At 40.7% G+C, this 18211-nt stretch overlaps 1 protein-coding gene across 12 annotated transcripts in view; it reads right to left on the bottom strand.

Annotated features, from left to right (window-relative positions):
* The window catches only part of NTNG1 (netrin G1), a 340737-nt gene that overhangs the window by 251467 nt on the left and 71059 nt on the right, over positions 1-18211 (bottom strand). Inside the window, exon 1 of one of the 12 annotated variants that reach the window (XM_045478474.1) lies at positions 16721-17196. The exons of the other annotated variants lie outside the window; for them this stretch is intronic. The gene's annotated coding sequence lies outside the window, so the exon portion shown is untranslated. Of the gene's footprint in view, positions 1-16720; positions 17197-18211 lie in introns of those variants that run through there. 12 annotated transcript variants of the gene reach the window in all.

The following is an 18211-nucleotide window of genomic DNA, read 5'->3' as shown; positions in this document are numbered from 1 at the left end:
TATTTCATGACAGAATAAGGAATGTAACAGCTAAAATGAAAATATTTTATTTCACTTTTATCTAGCAGCAATTTTCAAATCACTCCAGAATATGCTCCGCTAAGAAGCATATTGGCATTCACCACCATGTCTTTTAGAAGCAGAATCCAAGGTAAGCGGGAGCACTGCCCTGGGGTGTTCCCAGTAGGCATTGCCTCTGAAGGGCCACCTTCATCACCCACATAGCTTGCTTCAAGCGAGTTAATACATGCAAAATGCTGAGCATATAAGGGGCACATAGCCAGTGTTCAATATGTAATGTTTTCTTTCTCCTTTGCCTTATACCATAGAAGCTAAGAAGCCTTTTCCTACTTTCTGTAGAAACTACTGGACACAAACAAATATATTTCAGGTTAAATGGAATCATACGCAGCTGGAGTTTTTCTTTTGTAAATTCACGGGAAGGTGATTGTTTGGGCCAAATCCAGAAGCTTCAATGAATAATTCACTGCTCAAAGCTCAATAACGTCAAGATTTTCTTTTAAGAAAACAAGATACGTCTATGGACTTTTCATACGTTCAGTGACATTGAATTAACCAGCAGAAAAATGGCTTGACGTTACTGCTCATATAACAAAATTAAATGAGCATGGATTTTAGAGCCAAAAGGACTTGGGTTTGAATCCAGATTTCAACACTTACTAGCTATGTGACCTTGAATAAGTCCCTTAATCTGTCTGGAAGTCATTTTAAAAGGGATAATCCTTTCCTTGCAGTGTTGTTATAAGGATTCAAGATAAAATATGTAAAGCACAGTATAGTCTCTGGCAAATAATCAGCACTCTTAAATGATATCATATTATCACAATGGGTATTTAAGCATACTCCTTACTATTAACTTCTTAATTGATAAAACAGCAATATCACAGATTTAAAAGTTTTCAACAAAAATGGGTTGATTGTCACTGAAATAAGAACAAATGGGATTACTTGGTCTAAGGATATGACCAACCCTTAAGCCTTCTAGTTCTCATAGAACGCTTTCCTCCAGGAAAACAATAATATCCAGTGCTGATTTTCTCCATAGAGATTTATGAGTATTAAATATATTTTAATATATCTATAAAGAGATTTAAGCTCTTTTTGGAAATAAAGCTGAGAGAGCCATTGATCAGAATTTGACGTGGGAATAATTTCACTGCTGGGCTGCCTTTTTCCAAATACATTTCTCCCCATAAACTGATGGGAAATTCAGTCTTTCATTTTCTGAATATTGCCCAAATGAATTGTGGAAGTCCAGCAGAAGTGCTTGATTGTACTTTCATTAGACTTCTTTTCCTTTAGGCCATACAGGTGCAATGAAAGAAGAAAGAAAATTAATTAAATTTATGGGCATGTTTATACCCTCCAGGTGTCATAAAATGTACTGGCTCAGACATTTTTCAAGTAATTAAGCAGACATCTCTGTGTTTCCTAATGAGTTGCTGCCCTTCCCTTTTTAATCTGGTGAGAGATCTCATCACCTGCCTTCTGTCAGCTGATGGGCTTATTCCCTGGACAAGCTCAGCCTTTTCCTCACGCTGCAATGTGCCAATGGGACTCCATGGATATGAATATAAGATCCTCTTTTCCACAAAAATCTTTCCTAGGGTCAATTAGTGGCTTAACGATATTAAAAGTTGACTGGTTTGTCTCTTATATGTATTATTAGAGATGCTGGTTCAGATTATTTGAGAAATAATATGAATGAAATATGTTCATATGTTCAAATATATACACATATATATGTGCTCAAATATGTATTATAGATTGTATTATATGTATTGCATATTTTATATATGTGTATATGAAAAAAGCATGACTACTATTTCAGTCTGGGGCTTAGATGAGACAAAATTTAAACTCCAACTTAGAGGATATATTAAAGTAATTTGGACAAAGTGAGAGTTTGGCAGGATTCTAGTAGAGGTGAAGACCACATATAACTAGTTTGTTTGTTTGATGTTTATTTATTCATTTGAGAGAGAGAGACTGAGAGACCACAGGGGAGGGAGGAAGAAAGAGACTCCCAAGCAGGCTCTGTGCCACCAGCACAGAGCCCAATGTGAGACTCGAACTATGAACCGTGAGATCATGACCTGAGCTGAAATCAAGAGTCGGATGTTTCACTGACTGAACCACCCAGGCACCCCCACATGTAACTAGTTTATATGATGCTCTGTAATTCACCTAGCACTGTTCCAGGCACCAAAGGTCTTTACGGAGCACTAGGTTCAGTTGCGAAAGCAAACTAACAAACATAAAATAAATAAGGCTGTAAGTAATAGAGAACATGCATAAGTGACAGCGTTTCACAGCGATGGTTGAGTCCAAGTGGATGTTTGGAAAAGATACACAAAGGCTATAGAACAGAGGACGGTATGGAGAAGGAAGGCACCCCAAAGGAAGGGGGGCTGAGCTGAACTCAGCCACTGGATAAATAAAGAAATGGGAGAGGGCATCCCAGAATAGGGAGTATTATGAACTTAGCATCTTCAGGGGCATGGAAGGTACTGCTCTCCCTAGAACAGTGTGGCATGGGAAGGAGCTACAAATAAGATTAGGGTGGCACAGGGGGCCAAATTAAAATGGAAGGCTTAAGAGCCAGGAAGAGAGGTTAGAATTTGAACCTTTTGTGTGGATTCCTCGGCAGTGACATATAATCAATTCTTTTTTTAAAAAAAAAATCACTTGAAGAAATCTTAAAGATCAACTAATCTAAACCTATCCTCCCTGCACAACCTTTTCACAGATGAAGAACTATACTGAAAATAGTGTTTTATTAAGATTCATCTGGCAGTGACAGACGCCTGAGTTCCCGGGCACTCATCGTCCTCCAGACCTTCTCTATTTCCGGTATTCCCCATCTTAGCCAAGGAGCACTTTCACCCAGGGGTACCCCAGTCCTCCTTCTCCCTCTACCCAATGACCCTACCCTAGAAGTGTTATCCCTTTATTCCCTCTTACAGCTGTCCCTCTCCTCTGTCCCCAGGGCCACTACCCCAATTCAGGTCTTCATCATTTCTGACTGAAGTGCCACAGGAGATGTTTACCTGTTCTCCTTGCCTTCAGTTTTGTCCCACTCCAACTCGTTCTACAGATGACTGTGAGTGAAACAAGATTAGGGTGCCTGAGCCATACTTCTTTTGTAAAAATGTATATTTTAATAAAAACTTGATATTAATGTGTTCAAAATGATGATTTGATATCCATCCACATAGTGAAATGATTACTATAGTCAAGCTAATTAACAGGGCATCTGCTCATATAGTTACTATTTTTTCGTGTGTGTAATGAGTGCACCTGAAATCCACTCTCTTAGCATATTTCTAGTGTTCGATACCGGATTATTAAGTATGGTCACCAAATCATCATTCTTAAATATCTTTTTTTTTTTTAAGTTTATTTATTTATTTTGAGAGAGAGAGAGAACAAGTGGAAGAGGGGCAGAGAGAGAGGGGACAGAAGAACTGAAGCGAGTGGGCTCCATGCTGACAGCACAGAACCTGACAGGGGGCTCAAACCCACAAACCGTGAGATCAGGACCTGAGCCAAAGTCGGACACTTAACCAACTGAGCCATCCAAGCTCTTTATCAAGCCATCATTCTAAAATGCATTATTTTATTATTGTCTTCAGAGTAAAACTCCAAACTCCTGTGCTTGACTGCCCCTAACTGCTCCTCTTACATCCTCTCAACCAATTTCCCTCCCCCATCAGGAACGTCCCCACTGTTGATGTTTATGTATTAATGCAGCCTTTGCTCAAAGGGTCTCTCCTTCCTGGAATGCTCCTCTCCTCCTCCTTGAACATGAAGCTCTGGCATCAGGTCCTTTAGGAAATATTTAAATCACACCTCTTTTAGTTGCGAATGATCGAAATCCTAACCTATCCAACTGAGAAGCTCAACCAACTTAAACAACAACAACAAAAGGGATGTACTGACAGAGGACCACCATGGACAGGGCACAGGCATTGCCTGATCTAATGACACACCTCTTATCAGATCCCTCTCTGGACCTGGGACTCCTGCCCGATCCCCCATTATGGGAATGGTTTCATTTTATGCTCCTACAGGCAGGCTTTCTTCATGTGGTAGCAACACGGCTATAATCAATTTCTTCTTGAACAGAGATAAGAGAGAATTCTAAGGAAAGTTCCAGGGAAATGTGTTCAGTTGGCCTGACTTAGGTCCTATGTCTATTCCTGGGCTTATTACTGTGGGAAGTTGGATGGGGTGCACGAAATCGGCTCAACCAAGGTTGTGTGTTAGAGGCTGTCACTGGGAGGTGATGAACAAATGAGTACTGAGCACAGGAAAAGCAAAAGCCAACACAAGAAGCCTATCTTACCTGTCCAGGCTGAGTCACCCCCATAGATGCCCCATTCACACCTTTTCCATTCTGACATAGGTCACCATTATATCATGATGCTTCCTTTTCTGCCTCCCCCAAGGATATACTCTGAGGCATATCCTCACATGACTGCAGTGCTTAGCATACAGTAGTCTCTTGAAAAAAACATTTATTGAATGGACCACAAAAATGTCAAAATTTGTGACTAAAAGAGAATAGATTAATTACCACATAGTGGTAATCAAAGCAGTAAATAAGGTTTCGAACAGAGACAGACCAGAACAGAGGAGCAAGGATCCAGGACTAATGGCATGAGGGTATTTGCTGTTGAACAGAGTGAGGAAAAAAAGTGAATTCACCAAAGAATAAAAGGCAAGCAGAAAGTTATTAAAAAAGAAAAAAAGTAACAGAAGAATTTGTGATATCAAAAACCAAGCAAAAAGCTTGCAAATACAAAATGTAAAATTTTTAGGTTTATTTGTTTGTATCCTGAATAACTGGGAATGTTTTCTAATTTCCTTAAGCAGCTGTATTTCCTGGCTAGAACAAGAATCTCACAAATCAGTTGGTGGCATGTGGGCAGGGGCATGGAGGCAGTAGTGGTGGTGGAGTCCCAGAAAAAGCCTATAGAGGCTGCAAGCGTTGTTGAGAGCGGGCAGTCTGTCAGAGGAACTAGGGGACAAACCCCCACAAGAGACCATCTGGCTGAGAGACTTAAGGCGCCTTCTAGGAGTGAGATGGCCCAAGGGATGGGGAGGTGAAGCAGACAAGCCTAATCCAGGACGAAAGCCTGGGTTGGTGGAAGGAAGAAAGTCTGGGTCAGCACAGCATAGTGCTGGTCACTTACATGCCTCTCAGCCAGCTCTCTGGGAATAGGGGATAGGGACAACAGATGGAAAATGACAGAGTTCCCTTGCTGTGCTGCTTGGGGACATACATGATAAAGGCTAACGTTGAAGTGAGCAACGAAGCTCTCCTGCCACTTCCTCATGAGTCAGACTCTGATCTTAACGCTTTGAGGTCTCGAGACAACACACAGTCCTCTGGCATCTTCGGGACTTCAGCATCAGCTCTGTCACCCCTCCAGTCAAGGTGAGGAGGCAGGCAATGGGATGTCCTGCAGAAACCATTCTACTATGGATTCCAGAGGCAATGACAGCACAGTCACTGGAACCAGAATTATATCTGTTGATACCCATCACCTCATTTTCAGTAGGCAAAGTTTTGAACCATTTTGAATATTAAAAACAAAAATTAAAACAGGGGTGTCTGAGTGGCTCAGTCGGTTAAGCATCTGACTCTTGATCTCAGCTTAGGTCATGATCTCAGCTCAGGTCATGATCTGGCAGTTCGTTGGGTCAAGCCCCACAACAGGCTCTGTGCTAACAGCTTGGAGCCTGCTTAGGATTCTCTCTCTCCCTCTCTCTCCACCTCTACCCCACTTGTGCTCTCTCTGTCTCTCTCTCTCTCTCTCTCCAAATAAATAAACATTAAAAATGAAAACAGCTGGGGCACCTGGTGGCTCAGACAGTTGAGCATCAGACTTCGGGTCAGGTCACGAACTCTCAGAGCCTGGAGCCTGCTTTGGATTCTGTGTCTCCCTCTCTCTCTGCCCCTCCCCTGCTCATGCTCTGTCTCTCTCTGTCTCAAAAATAAATAAATGTTAAAACATTAAAAAAAAAATTAAAACAGCTAGCATTTATACCCCAGACACTAAAGATATGTATAGTTTCTCCACAGAAAAGTTCATTTTTGTCCTTAATTTTTGAAGAAGTTGATGGAAAGAAAAAGCAAAATCAAGAGACTCTTAAAAATGAATAATGGGGCGCCTGGGTGGCGCAGTCGGTTAAGCGTCCGACTTCAGCCAGGTCACGATCTCGCGGTCCGTGGGTTCGAGCCCCGCATCGGGCTCTGGGCTGATGGCTCAGAGCCTGGAGCCTGTTTCCGATTCTGTGTCTCCCTCTCTCTCTGCCCCTCCCCCGTTCATGCTCTGTCTCTCTCTGTCCCAAAAATAAATAAAAACGTTGAGAAAAAAAAATTAAAAAAAAAAAAAAGAATAATGAAGTACACAATGAGAACTCTCGCTAAGCACCGTAAAAACGTTGGCTTCATGCCATCTCCTTCCCAGTTACAGTATTCTTCCTTTAGAAGGTGGTGATTCACAACTGGAAAGCATTTCTTTAGCATGCATACCTACTGTAATACGTATCTGACTCCTTAGAGGAATTTTTCACAGATACAGGAGGAAAATGGGAAAGTGTTTCAAGCAAAATGAAATCTCTAGGTCTCATAGTTACTGCTAGGAAGAGTGTCTCTTCAGAGTGCAAGCCACAGAACTACTATTATAGAGGATAATAAAGCTGTGTTGGACAGAGAAGAGGATTTCTCTCATAAAACCCATACTGACACTTATGACTGTCCAGGATACCTGAGAAATTAGGAACCAAGTAATTGGATGTTTCATCTCCAAAACATGCTCCATACCACTTTTGAAAAAAATGTCAGTGAAAAATCTTTCTTCTTCCTTCTAGAAAATTACAAGACATAAATCTCTCAAGACCAAATTTCAAAGTGGCTGCCATGTTCATATGCTTAAAGTGCTATGTATCAGCTTCTGCCCATCCAGTTGCACCAGAAAGGTGGGAAAACAGAGCCAAGGAATTACACTTAAGGAAGGTTCATCTGAAACTAGCACTTAAGCTAGGCTGGTACATGATCTAAAATCTCCGTGAGTAAAGGAATTATCTGATTCACTCATATGATCTCCCACAACCCAGCCTTACATAGTAGCCAATACATAGTAGGTGTTGAACAAATACTTATTAATTTTTTTTAAATGGTTAAAACCTAAAACTTATATACTTGATTCTCCAGGAATAATGTTTGAGATGGCTACCAGGTGCAACCTCTAGCAGGTCTAGAAGCTGAAAGCCCCATATTCATTCACTTAAGCAGGCATCTGTGTAATACTGCATGAAAAGCATTAGAAGACTTTGTGGCAGACTTTGTGCAAAGGTGAATGATACAAGCCTTCTCTAGACAGAATTCCCAGCCTAACTAGGAAAACAGACTTGATTAAAAGTTCATCATAGGGGAGCCTGGGTGGCTCAGTTGGTTAAGCTTCCGTCATGATCTCACGGTTCATGAGTTTGAGCCCCACAACGGGCTCCATGCTGACAGCTCAGAGTCTGGAGCCTGCTCAGATTCTGATTCTGTGTCTCCCTCTTTCTCTGCATTCTCTGTCTCTCTTGATCTCTCTTTCAAAAAAAAAAAAAAAAAGTTCATCATTATAAATGGCACCTTCAAACGGCCAGAAAACATAAAATGCTCAATTTTATTACCCACCAGGGAAAGGAAAAGTAAAACTACAGCAAACTATCACGATACATTCCAGAATAGCAAAAGTGAGAAAATATGAGATATTGACTGTTGGTATAGATATGGAGCACCCAGAATTTTCATGCATTGCTAGGTGGTGTGGGCAGGGTGGGAGATGAGGGAAAAATAGGTGTGGCCACTTCAGAAAACCACCTGTCTATATTGAGAAAAACCAGAAGTAAGAGTAAGTTATGACCCAGCAATTACACTCCTAGGTATATACATGTTCACCCAAAAAACATGTATTAGAAAGTCCCAACAGCCATGGAAAACTACCTAAGTCTTCATTCACTGTAGAATGGACACATAAATTATATAGTCACAAAATGCGCAATGAGAATGAACAATCTACAACTAAAACAAAAAGGCAGATTAAATCTAAAACACATAATGTTAAACTAAACAAGTCAGATATGAAAGTATGCATATTGTAAGATCCCATTTCTATGAAGTTCCAAACAAGCCAGACTCATTTATGCTGTAAGAAGGCAGATTAGTAGTGAATAGTAGTTATCTTCTGGGACTGGGGGCAGTTAGGAAAGTGTTAAAGGCAATTGAATGGGGAATGAGAGGTATTCCTGGGCATATTGGTAACGTTCTGTTTATTTATCTGGGTGATAATTGTGTAGGTGACTTTTTGTTTGTGAAAATGCATTGTTCTATATGTGATTTGTGCACATTTCTGTATAAATATTAGACTGATACAACAATTTAGCAAAAAGCCTCTTTTATATACTGAAAGAGAATTATAAAGAAAGTACTCAGGGGGTGGTTCAGTCAGTTAAGTATTGACTCTTGATTCTGGCTCAGGTCATGATCCCAGGTTAATGGAATTGAGCCCTGCATTGGGCTCTGGCTGAGTGTGAAGCCTGCTTAAGATTCTGTCTCTCTCTCTCCCTCTGCCCCTCAATCCCACTCTCTCTCTCTCTCTTTCTCTCTCTCCCTCAAAAAAATAAAAAATAGAAAATAAAGTATTCAGGATTTGTGGTCAAGGGGGTATTATAATTTCATACTTTGGGGCTCAATATCCGAGTTCAAACATTGGACAATAACAGATACATTATAAAAATCATTATAAAAATTTTAAATAAAAAAGGAATGACTGACCTGTGGTTTTAGCTCTCAAAGAGCTTAGAAGTCATCACTCCCATCCTTATAAAAGAAAAAAACTGAATAAATTAAAAACCTTTGACTTTTCTTGGATCTGTCAGAGAACTGTGGTTGCATGGGAAACCACCACGCTGAAATTTCCAGAAAGATACTGCTTAGATCCAGAAAGACACTGCTCGGATCCACTTACCTGGGGCAGAAATCCCTGAAGCCATAAACTGATAGGGGCACTTAAAAGGGATTGTTGATGGATGTCTGGAGGCTAAGTGTGGACTAGCATTAAGACTGAGACAGTTCTGGGGGCCAGAGCCTTAATGGGGTCTCCACCCTTTCATAGGCTTTATCTTCAGAAATCCCACCAGGTTCTCAAGATTCTCTCTGACTCTGATAGGGGAAGGGAAGATAATCTTTGAGCAATGTGCCCAGAACCTGCCCCATAGAATACTTAATGTTGAGGAAAAGACTGTCAGAGCATTACTCCAGCTGGAAGAATGGCATTTCCCCCCACGCAGCCCTCTCTAAGATTCCCAGATTACCTGACAGAGGAAAAAACATAGTCAATAGGGGTGAGGACTTTGTGGAAATAGATTGGTAACACTGCAGCCAGCAATGGAGCAAGAATGGGGGGTGGGGAAAACTAGGCCATAAGAAAAACCCTTCTGAAGGTTACAACCCCAAAAGACATAGGCAATGAAAGACACAGATTTAAATCAGAAGATCAGAGAATTCCCTTTCCCTGACACTTTACGATCACAACAGTGCTGCTCTATAAAAATGGTGACTCTTAGTTGAGAGAGCTCCAAGATTCAGTTTTTCTCTGAGAAGGAGTAGTTAGGGAAGCCCAAGATCAAGAGGGGAAACAAAAATAAGAACACTAGAGAAATCTGAAGCTTCTAATTCCTACTGCTACAGCAAACATTAAACACAGCCCAAGTCCTAGACAGATTAATGTAAACACTCACACTAAAGAACTATTTACCTCAGTTCTTATTACCCAATGCATCAAATCTGGCTTTCAACAAAACAACACATGGCATACCAACAAGGCAAAACACAGTCTGAACAGACAAAGGAAGCATCAGAATCAGATTCAGATATGACAGGAATTATCAAAGAATTTAAATAACTATGATTAATATGCTAAGGGTTCTAACAGAGAAAGCAGACAATGTGCAAAAACAGGCAATGTAAGCAGAGAGAGTAAACTCTAAGAGAAGAAAATAGAAATGCTATATATTCTGAAACCACTACACAGGTATCCTAGAATGCTAAAATTAATTCTAGTTAATTTTAAGATTAAGAAAGTGTAGAAGCGCCTGGGTGGCTCAGTCGGTTAAGCATCTGACTCTTGATTTTGGTTGATGTCATGATCTCATGGTTCATAGGTTCGAGCCCCCGGTCAGGCTCTGTGCTGACAGCGTGGAGTCCATTTGGGATTCTCTGTCTCCCTTTTTTTCTCCCCCTCCTGCACTCACTATCTGTCAAAATAAATAAGTAAACATTAAAAAAAGTTTGTTAATTAAGAAAGCGTATAGCAGATAGTGGAAGACAGGTTTCTCACCAGTAGAGTGGGAAATTACAGATAAGCAATGAGAGAATGCTAGTGGGATTTGTGTGCTAAGAGATTAAAACTGGAAACATTAGGGGAGCCTGGGTGGCTCAGTCGGTTAAGAGTCTGACTCTGATTTCGGCTTAGGTCATGATCTCAGGGTTCCTGAGTTCGAGCCCTGCATTGGGCTCTGTGCTGTCAAAGGCATAGCCTGCTTGAGATTCTTGCTTTCTTTCTCTCTCTGCCCCTCCCTTGCTCTCTTTCTCTCTCTCTCTCTCTCAAAAATAAATAAATAAACATTAAAAAAAAAAAAAAGAACTGGGGACATTAGATGAATTCATGTTTAGCTAATATAGATATAGATGGTTTCCTACAGAAATAGTTATGAATACGTGTGTATACAGGGGTTACTCTATACATGACAGTTTCATCGCTTTGTCAGCTGAGACGGCCTTGAAGCAAAAACAGTCTAGTAGCAATAAGCATACCTTAGCACACAGATCTTGGTTTCTAATACCATTCTCCAGCAAAAAGGGCCGGGCTGCTTGGGGAAATGGTTGATTTTAGGGCTGGAACTGGAAATATACTTTAAGGCATCTTGTAGTGTCAACAAGTAAAGAAATGTTAATACACATGCCATACACACACACAATGATGAGTGTATGTCAAAGGAACCTAGGAGCCAACTGAAGGAGCTCCCAATGGTCACACTTGTACCAATTTATGTAAATACTTTACCCTCAAAGAAGTGAAACAGAACTCCGGGTCCTTAAGCAGGGGCTATGTGCAGTAAGTTTCTTTTTTTTTAGTTTTTTGTGTGTTTTTGTTTGTTTTTTAAATTTTTTTAAATATTTATTTATTTTTGAGACAGAGCATGAACAGGGGAGGGTCAGAGAGAGAGGGAGACACAGAATCTGAAGCAGGCTCCAGGCTCTGAGCTGTCAGCACAGAGCCTGACGCGGGGCTCGAACTCACGGGCAGTGAGATCATGACCTGAGCCGAAGTCGGACGCCCAACCGACTAAGCCACCCAGGCGCCCCTAGATTTTTAAGTTTATTTATTTTGAGAGAGACAAAGACAGCACGAGTAGGGGAGGGGCAGAGAGCGTGGGAGACCAAGAATCCCAAGCAGGCTCTGTGCTCACAGCACAGAGCCCAATGCAGGGCTCGAAGTCACAAAACTGCAAGATCATGACCTGAGCTGAAACCAAGAGCCAGTGCTTAACTGACTGAGCCACCCAGGTGCCCCCTGTTTTGTTTTGTTTTGTTTTGTTTTAATTTATTTAGTATTTTTGAGAGAGAGAGCACAAGCAGGGGAGGGGCAGAGAGAGAGGGGACAGAGGATCTGAAGTGGGTTCTGTGCTGACAGCAGAGAGCCTGACTCGGGGTTTGAACTTTTCAACTGTGAGATCATGACCTGAGCCGAAGTTGAATGCTTAACAAACTGAGCCACCCAGGTGCCCCAGTAAGTTTATTTCAAAGAATACAGTATAAAAGAGGGATCAAAGAATAACTTTATAGTACAGAAGTCTGACAGAGGCTACGTTGACCAGGTGATCAAGGTTAACAACAGCAGTGATAGGTCATGTAAAGTACGTAGTATGTAATCTTCATATAATGTGATCAGAATGGTAGTTTATCTTTGTGGTCTTCCTACCAAAATACATAACCCCAGTCTAATAATGAGAAAATTATCAGGCAAATCCTATCTGAGAAACAATCTATAAAATACCTCACCAGTATTCCTCAAACTGTCAAGGTCATCAAACACAAAGGAAGTCTGAGCAACTGTCACAGCCAAGAGGAGCTTACGGAGACATTGACCACTAATGTAATGTGGTATCCTAGATGGAATCCTGGAACTAAAAAGGGACATTCAGTAAAAACTTTTAAAAAATCTTAATAAATTATGAACTGTAGTAATAATTATATACCAAGACTGCTTCATTAATGGTGAGGAACTTCTCTCACTAATTAGACATGTTAATAAGAATGAAAACCAGATACAGATATATAGAAACTACCTTCTTTACAATTTTTCTATAAGTCTACTCTATTATTCTAAAACAAAAAATTTATTTCAAAAAAATGAAAAAGACATCATATGATAGAAAGGAAAAGAAAGAGAGAGAGCACAAAAAAAGAGATATGGCTAATCTCCCAAATAAGCTAAACTACTGGGGTCAGAAATGAAAGAAACACAAAGAGTAAATGTGACTGAATCTGAGAGTTTACTGTGTTTCAAGTCTGGAAACCAGCACATGTAACTGGGCAGGTTTCTTGTGTGGTGGCTGGAAGTAAAGTGCCTACACAACTAGAGAGACTATACACAAGCATGGCTCCCTCCATCTTGGAAGGTGGCTCGAGAATCAAAGCTGGTGCTCACATGAAGTTGAAAACCTAAGGAGTCAGGAGGAAGCAAGCACAACATGGAAGCCAACTCCTGGGCCAAGCTGCTTTTGGCTCAGTGGCTTCATCTGCAGTATCTCCAGTATCACCTGTGGACAGGGACCTGAAAGCCTAGGGGTGGACTGGTGGAGTGCGGAAATTTAGTGGAGTATCCCCTAAACCAGTAGTCATGATGAGTGTGTACAGAGAGTATGGGACAGGGTAGGAGGCAGGAAAAGCCAGATTCAAGATAAGTCATGATTCCATTATCTATTGCTATGTAACAAAGTACTCTAAAATTCTGGCTTACACCAATTAACATTTTATCGTATCTCATAATTTTGAAGTTTAGGAATCTGAGCAGGCCTCAGCTGGGTGATTCTTCTGCTCTACCTGGTATCAATTATGGTCACTTGATGATATTAAGATGGTGGCTAAGTGACAGGAGGGTCAGAAACAGCTTTGTTCATATGCCTGATTCATTAGGAGGGACACATCGAAAACCAGAATACACTCCCTTTCCACATAGTCTCAGGGCCTTTCCACACAGTCATTTGCATGTAGTTGGACTTCTTACATAAAAACTCAGATCCATAAAAGGACTATTCCAAGAGATAGAAAGTACCCAGAAACTGGCTCAGTATTACCCCCATTGCATCTTGGTCAAAAGAGTTACAGATCCCACCAAATTAAAGAAGAGATATATATCCACCAGTCAGTGAAATCTGTGACCATCTTTAATTGACCACTGTTCTCGATCCAAAACTCTAAAACAGGTGATGACAACTAATGCTGAAAATTCCAACCAAAGAAATCAACAAGTAGGCTATAAAATGTGTTCCAGATGAAATGAAAACAAGAACATCTGATAACTTCAACATAAAAATGTATGGGATATTCAAAGAGATACAGGAAAATAGCAATAAAAAGAAATAAAAAGAAATAAAAAGAAAACCTAGGGGTGCTGCGATGGCTCAGTCAGTCAAGCATCTGACTTCAGCTCAGGTCATGATCTCGCGGTCTGTGAGTTCAAGCCCCGCGTTGGGCTCTGTGCTGACAGCTCAGAGGCTGGAGCCTGCTTCCAACTCTGTGTCTCCCTCTCTCTCTGCCCTTCCCCTGCTCATGCTCTGTCTCTCTTTCTCAGTCTCAAAAATAAATTAAAAAAATTAAAAAGAAAAAGAAAACTATATCACAAAATACAAAGTAGCTAAGAAGAGTAAGCAGATTAGAACACTTGAGTATTAACCTTGTTTAGTAGAATAAACTTTATAAATCTTGTTTAGTAGAATAAACTTCATAGAGTAAATGCAAAAATTAGTGAACTGAGAGATACTATTGAGAAGTTCACCCAAAATGCAATGCAGAAAGTTAAAAATATTTTTTAAAAAGTTTGAAAAAGCAGTTAAGAGACATAGATCAGTCGAGACTCTCTGACACTTCAAAAAATAATCCAAAGCATAAAACAAAAAGAATGGATAAAAATTTCCAAAACTGAACAAAAATAAATGCTCTCATATTGAAAGTATGTGGCCAAGCTGACAAACTAAAAATAAAACCATATTAAATAGAGCTTATCAAAATTGATGAAGAATAACTATAATTATATACATATATTCCATAGGGAAAAAAAATCACTGTCTACCAAAAAACCCCCCAAGATTGATAAAATTTGCAATAAATTGCATTAGTAACAATAGGTATCAAGAAACAATAGAGGGGTGCCTGGATGGCTCAGTCAGCTGGATGTCCAACTTTGGCTCAGGTCATGATCTCATGGTTTGTGGTTTGAGTCCCATGTCGGGCTCTGTGCTGAAAGCTCAGAGCCTAGAACCTGCTTCAGATTCTGTGTCTCCCTCTCTCTCTGTCCCTCCACTGCTCACACTCTGGCTCTCTCTCAAAAATAAACAAACATTAAAAACATTTTTTTAAAAAAAGAAACGATGGGGGCGCCTGGGTGGCGCAGTCGGTTGGGCGTCCGACTTCAGCCAGGTCACGATCTCGCAGTCTGTGAGTTCGAGCCCCGCGTCAGGCTCTGGGCTGATGGCTCAGAGCCTGGAGCCTGTTTCCGATTCTGTGTCTCCCTCTCTCTCTGCCCCTCCCCCGATCATGCTCTGTCTCTCTCTGTCCCAAAAATAAATAAACGTTGAAAAAAAAAAAATTAAAAAAAAAAAAAAAAGAAACGATGGAAAATATTCTTCAAAGATGGATGGAAAATTAATGTCAATTTGGAATTCTATCTCTGGATATATTACTACTCTAAACAAATAGAGGGAGAAAAGACTTATTCAGACACAGGCTACAAGAAATTAGTACTCATAGATTCCTAGTGAAATAATTTTTAAGGAATGCATTTGAGTTTCAAAAAATTGTAAATTCATGGGCACCTGCGTGGCTCAGTCGGTTGGGCATCTGACTCTTCATTTTGGCTCAGGTCATGATCTTACAGTTTGTGGAATCGAACTCCATGTCAGGTTCCTGCTCACAGCATGGAGCCTGTCTGGGATTCTCTCTCTCCCTCTCAGTCTCCCCTCCCTGGCTCTCAAGCACACCGATGCCCATGCTTAAATAAATAACCTTTTAAAAAAATCGTAAATGCAGAAAGATAGAAGGATGAAAAAATGAATATAAGTAGTCAAAGGAATTGGCAAACTCTTGTTAAATTTAATTACCTGCAAAAACAAAGAAATACTATTACGTTTCAAACTGTACAATCAAAATTCTAGACAATAGCAAAAACAGAGAGAAGGATGAAAGGTCAGAGGGTAGGGATCTAAGATGTTTTTCATTTAAAAATAGTGTGGACATATTGAATAATTTTTTAAAGTTTATTTCTTTATTTTAAGAGAGAGAGAGAAAACGTGTGCATCCACGAGCATAAGCAGGGGAGGGGCAGACAGAGAAGGAGAGAGATGATCCCAAGCAGGATCTGTGATGTCTGCACGGAGCCTAACACGAGGCTCGATCTCACTAACCTCCAGATGATGACCTGAGCAGAAACCAAGAGTCTGACGCTTAACAGAGTCACCCAGGCACCCCATATTGAATAATTTTAAATTTGGATTGAAATTTTTGCAATTAAGATATATTTGATGTAGCTTCACATGCCTTCACAAAAGGCATTAATCTAAGTGAAAAGGAAGCCAGTCTCAAAATACTACATGCTGTATGATTCCATTTAGATGAAAAAGGGAAAACATTTGAGACAGAAAACAGATTTGTCGCCTTAGATGGTGATAGGAAGGGCTCATGGAGGAAAGACAATTGATTTTTGAAAAGAAAAATCAAGCCCTCCTTCACATCAACAAATTATGTGAAGAAGCACTGAGCTATTAGAAAAAGCCGCAACCAGTTCTTCTAACTTTAAAAAGGCTTTGAAAATTTCCTCATCAAAGAGTATTAAAAAGACAATGAATTAAAAAGACAAAGGAATCTTCAAAGGGCTGGCCAAGAAAGAATGGAGAATGATTTGGTCAAAAGACTCCCTTGGAGGAATATGGGGGAGGAGCCAAGAGGGCAGAACAGCATGGAAGATTTTTGTGTGTCTTGAGTCCATGAAATACAGCCAGACCAACACTAAACTGATCTGAGGATTAACACAACTATCTGCACAACCTAAACACAGAATTCAGCAGGTGCATGGCACCAAGAGGTGAACTGGGGGAGAGAGAGGCCGCAGAGGGCAGGGAGTTGTTTTTGCCTGTGGAGAGAGGACAGAGACGGGGGGGGGGGGGGGGGGGGGGGGGGGGGTCGCGGGGGGAGAATACGAGAAAAGCACCCCCCCAAAGCAGCTGGAGAGAAAGTGCAAAAGTGGAAACAGCCGCAGAGACTGAACTAAAAAGGGAGAAAGGAGGAAGGAGAGGGTTTAAATTCTATTAAGATTATAAACAAGGGGAGCACAGAGTCTGAAACTCTGCAGCACACTACCTGGCAGTCTCTAGTGGGAAGGGCGAATCCTCAGGAGCACAGTGGAGTCCGGGGTTCTTCAGGCCACATGAGGAGAGGTGGTTCCCCTGCTAGAAGAATACCTGGTAGAGGCTGTGTGGGTCCCCCAAAGGCAGGGCCCCCGTGGACCCGGGAGAACAATAGCATTCACTGGTGCTGGAACAAGGTAGTTAAGGATGAAGCCTGGTGCCAGATGTGTGTTGTGATTTTCCACAGTCCCTGAAATGCTGCTGCTACACTATCTCATAAACTTTTTCTATGGCAGGCTGGCACCTGGCCGCAGTCTCTGGCCATCAGCAGCAGCACAGTCCCGCAAACGTTCCTGGATGCGGCCGACACCTGGCCATTGCTAGGTGAGACCCTCCGGCACAGGGGCAGAACGCGTCAAAGCCACAGTCCCTCAGAAGTAAGACGTCGGGAAAAACAGCCACATCTCAGACAAAACTAAGGAGGTAGGTGCTGCCTGGGGCTTGGTCACGGACTGTGTAAAAGCGGGGAGTTAACGGAAGCCGGAGACAAAGGACGGGTGCGATATTGCTGATCGGTGAAAACAGAGTTCTGATACTGGAGACTGGTTGGCTGGGTGCAGCCATTTTCACCCTTCCCACGCATGCGCATATGCACCTACAAGCGCCACAATTCACCCCAGTAAGCTAAGCAGCGCCACCTAGTGGAGAAAGGAGCTGTTATACTAAGCCCCGCCCAACTTGGCCAACCTTGCTCTTAAGGAACACAAGTCTCTCCGCCTGCTTAGCTTATGGACTATAAAGCGCTTCATAGTTTGACTTCTGGGGGAAAACGAAATAATTTCAGTAGTATTTCAGTCTGTTCACCGATCCATCTATTTAATTTTCTTTTTCATTTTTTTCTTTTTTCTTTTTGCTCTTTTTTGTTTCTTTTCTTTTTCTTGAATACAGAGAGAAAGAAAATTCATTTTTATTTTCAATTTTTATTAAAAATATTTTTCTTTAATTTTTCTACTATATTTTTTATTTTGTGTAAATTTTTTCAAATTCTATTTTTCTTCCATCATTTCATTTTAGTTTAATTCAATGTAATCATTTTTTCAAATTTTCAAATGATTTCCTTTTTTTATTCTTTCCCCTTTTTTCTCTAATAGATCAAGCCCCTGTCAACACCCAGACCAAACACACGTAGGATCTGGCATCATTTATTTGATTTTTTTTTGTGTGTTTGTTTTTAATTTTTTAATTATAATATTTTTTATTTTAATTTTTTTACCTCATTAATTCCTTTGATCCCTCCAAAATGATGAAATGAAGGAATTCACCCCAAAAGAAACAGAAGGAAGAAATGACAGGCAGGGACTTAACCTACACAGATACAAGCAAGATGTCTGAACCAGAATTTAGAATCACAATAATAAGTATACTAGCTGGAGTCGAAAATAGATTAGAATTCCTTTCTGCAGAGATAAAAAAAAAAAGTAAAACCTAGTCAGGATGAAATAAA

The sequence above is a fragment of the Leopardus geoffroyi genome, chromosome C1 (assembly GCF_018350155.1).
Source record: "Leopardus geoffroyi isolate Oge1 chromosome C1, O.geoffroyi_Oge1_pat1.0, whole genome shotgun sequence".
Lineage (NCBI taxonomy): Eukaryota > Metazoa > Chordata > Mammalia > Carnivora > Felidae > Leopardus > Leopardus geoffroyi.
This window is presented reverse-complemented; position numbering and strand designations above follow the sequence as displayed.